Genomic DNA, 7,732 nt, shown 5'->3' with positions numbered 1-7,732 from the left:
GAGCAAACTACTTGCAAAGTCACAACATTGGACCTAGAACGTCACGACATTGACACTCGACGGCTGAAAATCTGTAAGGGTGTTTTCATTCGTGCAATCAACATTAACTTGTAATTAAGGCCCGAGTCGACTCGATTAGGTCAAAGGACATTAGTACTATAAATGTAACTCAAAAACATCAAAAAAGGAAGCACGATTATGCATAAGTTTAGTAGAGTAAAGAGATTTAGGGATTCAACATTGTTATTTTTTAGTTTTTACAATTTTATTCTTCATTTATTTTCTTTATTTTTCACACTTTTACATATTATGGTATTTTCAATTGCCAGTATTCACGGGTCGCCATTGCCACCCAAGTGCTCTGAAGCTTCAAATTCACCAGAATTTTTAGCATCTTTTAACCTTTCCTTATTGTTTTTCATTGTTTTTATGTTTTATTATTTTATTTGGTTAAGCGTATTTAGAATGAGTAGTAACTAAATCTGTAGGGAGATTGGTTAACTGAAGTGGGAATAATTAATTTAAGTTATGGTTTGAAAATAGGTCAATTGGATTAAATCGAATGTACATGAAACCCTAGAATTGATGACTCTAGGTAGTAATTTAGGTCCATGAAATCAAAAGGGTATTCTACTGATAACTCTTGAAAAGAGTTATAATTGAGGCCTCTAAACTGAAGTATTTACTTGTAATTAAGAAAATATGTTTGCATTTTAGATTTATTACTAGAGCATTGCATACTAAAGCTTGGATTGTGTTTCAACTATAAATTTATGTTACTTTTAATTACTGGAAAGAGGTTTGGTAGTTTTTGGTAGTAGGTGCAAGTAGGATGAAAGAGGAAAGAAGAAGGAAAAGAGAACGAAGGAGGTGAAACATTGCCATGCCAAATGGTGGGATAGATTGCCAACATAAATGCGATGGTAATTCCAGGAAGATGACACAACACTCAATCCACTTCACTCTCAGACAATTGTATGTGTACCAGATAAATCATCCTGAAAAGATGAGCAAAATATGCGTGCTGAGAGGGAAAGATCTACCTTATAAAAGGAGGAGAGAAAAGAGAAGAAAGGACACACATAGATTGTGAGGACAAAAGAAAAGGAAAGAGAGCAGTTACTCTCTCTGCAACAGAATTCAATGGAGTAATTCAAAAGAGAAGAAGAAGGGAGTAGCTAAAGAAGAGGAGATCACAGATGCGAAGAAGGGGAAGAGAAATCTACCTTGGGTTTTGCATAGAATCTGGATAAGAAGTTAAAGTGCAGCGAGAACTTCCTATAGTTCTACCTTTGTTATGTTTTATTGGTTTTGAATTCTGTGATTCGTGAAACTTGAAGTATTTTGATGAATGATTTAATTTTTGATTTCATTGCCCAACCAATAAGCTAATTATCTTTAGGTTGGAATAATTTGGGTGAATATTGAATTAACTGTAACGCCCATGATATGCTTGTGATTAAAATTACTGTTTCATTATATTCTTGTTTATTTGGAATGCATGCATGCAAGCTTTAGACATAGTTGATTGCATGCTATGAACTTAAATGGATTTGAATCTAAAAAGCTTAATTACAATAAGATTATTAATCAATTGATACAGGTGAGTACTTGAAAGAATATTCGCAACACTCTAGACATAGAATATGTACTTTGTACATGTATAGAACGTTAGTTGGGTTATCATTCGTGATTCTTGTAGATATACACAGGCTCCAAATAATAATTAGTGTTTAACTCTCGAAAGAAGTACACTGTAGTAGTAAATATCTAGGCAGTAGTTTAGTCATAATTTTGCCATGGCATTATTATGTTATGTAAATATTACCTGAGTAATTCCAACCTTTATCATTCAATAGTAGAAATATTCTCTATTTTTTCCTTGTGAATTGCCACAACATTTAGATTGTTTGTTCATTTTTCAGTTGTAATTGATACTATTAGTTTATTCATTAATTCCCTTCACTAATTGATACTTTGTTCCTTTTCTACAATTTCATTCTTTAAATCTTCAGTAATACCTACCAATTAAAATCAACTTCTGATCCCTATGGAGATGATACTCACTCATCATTATATTACTTGAGATGATGTGTACACTTGCACATTTGCATTATTTACACACAACAAGTTTTTGGTGTCGTTGTTGGGGATCGGCAACATTAATGAAAATCGGTTTGTTAATATCTATTTAATTTTTGTTAAGTTTAGTTTAATTAGTTGTTTTGATTTTTCTTTCTCAGGTCTATGCTAATGCATGCATTGAAATATTCCAGAGATTACTTAGTACTATTTGATCTAGAGATTTAGAGAACCTTAAGGCGAAGGAGAAAAAAGTTGCGAGAAATGGAAAGAATCAGAAACGATCAAGTCAGAGAAGAGCCATTACATCAAGAAAGAAGGGATATTGATATTCCTCGAATCATAGATGACAGAGACAGATCCATTAGAGAACATGTCATGCCGGTCTTATATGATTTAAATCCAGGAATTGTCAGGCCACATATTTAGGCTCAGTATTTCGAATTAAAGGCAGTCATGTTTCAAATGCTAGAAATAGTGAGGCAATTTAGTGGACTGCCTACTGAAGATCCAAGGTTGTAGTTAAGACTCTTTTTGGAAGTATGTGATTCATTCAAACAGCAAAGTGTTCCTGAGGATGCCCTGCGATTAAAGTTATTCACTTACTCATTGCGTGATCATGCCAGAGCATGGTTAGATGTATTACTATTAGGTATAGTGGCATAATGGAATGAGTTGTGTCAGAGGTTTCTGCTAAGATATAATCTTCCTAACATGAATGCTAAGCTGAGGAACGACATTACATCATTTAGACAATCAGAGGATGAAACATTATATGAAACATGGGAGCAGTTTAAGGAGCTACTGAGAAAATTCCCGATGCATGATTTCCAGTATTGGAAATAGATAGAAATGTTCTACAATGGATTGAATGATCATACAAGAATGGTTGTCAATGCCTCTGCCAATGGGACTTTACTTGATAAATCATACAATGAGACTTATGAAATTCTAGAAAGAATAGCAAATAACGATTATCAATACCTTACTACCAGAGTTGGAACTGGCAGAAGAGTTGCTAGCAATTGAGCTTGATGCAATTACATCTCTAATAGCTCAGGTATCATCTTTAAAAAATAAGATTAAAACACTGAATGGCCATCTGTAGTGTAGGAAATGAAAGCATGTAACACCCTATACTTAGCCTGGTGGCTAAGCCCAAATACGGGATGCCACACCACCGTCTCATCTCACTCACAACAAGTGGAAAGGCTATTCTAAGAAAAATTTCCTTTATTTTAATATGCTTGTAGGTTTTAGGTCACTTAATTGGTTAATTAACATTGTTACATGCAAAGCATACCATAAACATTCCAAAAAATGAGTATTAACATGCACAAGCTTCTGCATGTTTCAAAACACAGAGGTATCAATTTTAAAACTCGATTATTGATACCTCTTCTCCAGACCTCAAAAATATAACACTTTTTAGCATATTAGTCTGTAACACCCCATACCCCTAACCCACGTCAGGGCAGAGTATGAGGCATTACCTAACTTTATCTCATCCACACAAACAATCTCAAGCCACCAAGACTCGGTCCAAATTAAAACTTTTTCAATTTATACTTTAAAATACTTATTATAGGCCTACAAGTCCCAAATCAACCATTAGAAACTAATCGAGACTATTCTGAGTCCTTAAATCAACTATGAAAATTTTTGCCTTTAACACAGGGCACACGCCCCACGTGACCATCTCTACATGGCCGTGCTGATGGCCCATGTGGCTCACACGGCCTAGGCACCTAGGGACACACCCGTGTCCCTTACCCGTGTGGAATTAATATCTAATTCACACCTACAGGGGTTTTCACATGGCCGGACACACGCCCGTGTCAATGGCCCGTGTCCCTCACACGGCCATGACACACCCTTATTCTAGCCCGTGTGTAAAAACATGGACATTCTGTTTCTGACGTCAGCATTCCCAAAATGACACACGGCCATGGGACATGCCCGTATACTAGATCGTGTCCTCCACATGGCTGAGACACATGGCCCTGTCTCTGCCCGTGTGCTTATTACCATGCATACTGACTTGAAATTTTTACGTGCAGGGGATGTAAGAGTATGCGCAAAGATCAATCACGAGATGGTTGTAATAACATACTTGATTTATCATGTTTATTGATATAAGGCGTTGCCATTATTATTTCAGTTTCTTTTCTGTGTACATAAATAAACTGTTTTATAATCATGTCATGAGAATAATATGATTATTCTTAAAAGATCCTTAGTCAAGTATTATTGTTGGCTAGGACAACAATAATGCATTAAGACTAACATGTAGTTGATTGATGATAAAGAGTTGTCATTGATATGGAGTGTCAAAATCAATGCATGAATATGTGTGTTAGAGAACAACATATTGGACTGACCTGCTATGAGTATGTTTCTTGGATTATTATGTAATTGTCACGACATTACTCATAGTGATTAATATGTATATAATCCTCATACTTGAGATCATCATTATCCCAACACCGTGAGTTGTATATTTTGATATAGTCAAACGAACATCGTAACTGGTTGTTCTATAAAGACTGATGTTGGATATACCACAATCTATGTAGAGGGATATGGTTGATCAATATAGGATAAGTCCCTCCTACATAATGCGAGCAATATCTTAGGCCACTTGATTGAGTGAGACTAGAAATGCATGGCCATGCTCAAATAAGTTGATATGAGATGTCATACTTATTTGTGTATCATAGTTCACTTAAGGTATCAAGAAACATGGGATGGACTATGCAAGTGTGACTATTCCATAACTTGTGCCCATTCGAAAGATATAGGACTTAAGGATTAATGCATGAAAGGTTATGTCGAATCATGACTTCTCGTAACTTAGGTAGCAATGATGCATTGCTAGATGCCACTCATTGTTTGTAACATTAGAATCGTTCTAATATTACTGCTAACGTTACAAGAACCTATAGGGTCACACCCTATGGTTGAAATGAACGGAGTAAAACATAGTTGGTATTGTATTCTGATTGTCAGATGAATTAAATTAATTATAGAATTAATTTAATTGGGCAATCAAATTGTTGAACATACTATACGTACAAGGATGTTGTACACATAATCAGAACATAATTTCATTAGTATATGAATTTGGTTCGTATATAAGTTTAAATAAATATAGTTTACCGAAATCTTTATTATAATTAATGTAATTATAATTTTCAGTTAAACATTATTATATTTATTTTAATGATGACTATTATGTTCAAATTAATTTTAATGAATTAATATTCATTAAAAAGATATACCAATTAAAAGGGTGTTATATATGGCAAGGGTAAAAACCCTAAAGAGATAATATATAAATAAGCCCGAAACTATGCTAAAGGGTCTAGTAGCCGTCAAGCATAAAAATCACTGAAGTAGTTTCTGAGATTTTTCTACCGTTCATTGTCAACTGGGTGGACTACGTAAAGGCCGACATCAGAAAGGTTGCGGCTTGGTTCGATAGTGGTTTAGGATTCCCGTTGCCTAGGCATCGCTGTCTACTCAGATCGAAGTTTCGGTAATTTCGAAACCTTTTATCACCCCGATACGTTCCTTACACATGGATCCATGGTTTGGATCACCGGAATATCTTTAATTATTTTATTTTTCCACTACGCCTTGGAGGCACTGGCGTTCCAATAGGGGACAGACAACTCTGAAATGCTCCGCGTGTTTATTCTCAACTCGTGAGTAAATCAATATGTCATTAATAAAAACCACCACGAACTTGTCCAAATACTGCCGAAAAATACAGTTAATCAAATCCATAAACATCATTGGGGCATTAGTCAAACCAAAAGGCATGACGAGGAACTCATAATGCCCATATCTTTGATACATCTTGCTCTTTGACTCTCAACTAATAATAACCAGACCTCAAGTCTATCTTGGAGAACACCGTGGCTCCCTTTAACTGATCAAACAGGTCATCGATCCTTGGCAAAGGATATTTGTTCTTCACAGTTACCTTGTTGAGTTGTCTATAGTCAATACACAACCTCTTCGACCTGTCTTTCTTTTTCACAAAAAGTACCGGAGCACCCCACGGTGAATAGCTAGGTCTTGCAAAACCCTTATCCGTTAACTCTTGCAACTGTATCTTCAATTCTTTCAATTTCGTCGGAGCCATCCGATACGGGGCAATTGAGATGGGTGCCGTACTAGAAGCCAACTCAATTCCAAACTCAACTTCCTTTACTGGAGGCAATCCAGGTAATTCTTCCAAAAACACGTCTGTAAACTCACAAACCACTAGGACCGATTCAATCTTCAACTCAAACACTTGAGTATTTAACACAAAATCTAGATAAGCCTCATATCCTTTCCTCAAATATTTCTCATTAGCCAAAGACGATATTACTAAAGGTAGACTATCTGACTCCTCTGGTCCAACTCGAATAACATTCCCATCTTCACATTTCAACTCAATTATCTTTTTCTCGTAGTCCACTACAACACTATGAGCAGTCAACCAATCCATCCCAAGGATCACACCAAATTCATTAAACGGCAATAACATCAAGTTAGCCAGAAAACAATGACCTCTAATTGTCAAAGAATAATTTCTACACACTTGGTCTACTAACACATATCTACCTAAGGGATTGGACACTCTTATCACAAATTTAGTGGACTCCACTATCATGTTCATTTGAGGTATCAATTTTATACAAACATAGGAGTGGGTAGATCCCAGGTCAATTAATGCAACAACAGATATATCATGGATAGGAAAAGTACCCGTAATCACGTCGGGAGACACTACCTCTTCACGGGCACGAATAGCATAAGTTCTTGCAGGCGCTCTACCCTCGGACCTCATCGCAGCATCTCTTGGCATGCCTCTACTGCTAGCCCCACTTCCGGAGTTCTTCTATTATCTACCCCTCAAAGGAGCACTACTCGCTTTCACATCTTATTTTCTCTCTCTCTCATCTAATTCAGGACAATCACGGATGAAGTGTTCGAATGATTCACACTTGAAACAACCCCTTTCATTCCCTCGGCTCCCGCCAAAATGACACCTACCATATTATGAGCATTCTGGCCTATTTGGCCGAGCGCTACCGACGCTTGCAACCGAAGTGGTCTAGGCTCTCGAAGTTGTGTTCTACCGGTTCTTGTTTCTATTCGAAAACCCCACCGAAGCATTCAATCGGGTAGTGAATTCCTTCGATCTCTTAAACGAGGAATGATGTGATTTCCCCATCTGTCTCTTCTTGGAATCCCGCGGCTCAAAAGCTGCCTTCCTCCTTTCATTAATTAGCTCTTCGGCCTTACAGGCTCTTTCAACAAATGCTACAAATTCTCGTAGCTCTAAGTTGCCAACAAACACTCAGATATCTTCATTGAGGCCATCCTCAAACCTCTTACACATACTGGCTTTTGGAGATACATGCTCCTGCGCATACTTGCTAAGCCTCACAAACTCACGATCATATTCCGTCACTGACATTCGGCCTTGCTTTAGCTCTAGGAATTCCTTCCTCTTTTGGTCTATGAATCTTTGACTAGTATACTTTTTCCGGAATTCCTCCTGGAAGAATTCCCATGTAATCCTCTCTATCAGTACGACGGACACGAGAGTGTTCCACCACTGGTAAGTCGAATCCCGTAGGAGTGACACGAC

The 7,732-nt window shown here is 36.9% G+C and overlaps 1 non-coding gene across 1 annotated transcript; it reads right to left on the bottom strand.

Annotated features, from left to right (window-relative positions):
- Positions 1 to 2,805: 2,805 nt before the first annotated feature.
- LOC121205225 (small nucleolar RNA R71) lies at positions 2,806 to 2,912 on the bottom strand. Its single transcript, XR_005900310.1, has one exon. It is a non-coding gene; the product is annotated as a small nucleolar RNA R71 (small nucleolar RNA).
- Between the last annotated feature and the right edge of the window lie 4,820 nt (positions 2,913 to 7,732).

The sequence above is a fragment of the Gossypium hirsutum genome, chromosome A08 (assembly GCF_007990345.1).
Source record: "Gossypium hirsutum isolate 1008001.06 chromosome A08, Gossypium_hirsutum_v2.1, whole genome shotgun sequence".
NCBI lineage: Eukaryota > Viridiplantae > Streptophyta > Magnoliopsida > Malvales > Malvaceae > Gossypium > Gossypium hirsutum.
This window is presented reverse-complemented; position numbering and strand designations above follow the sequence as displayed.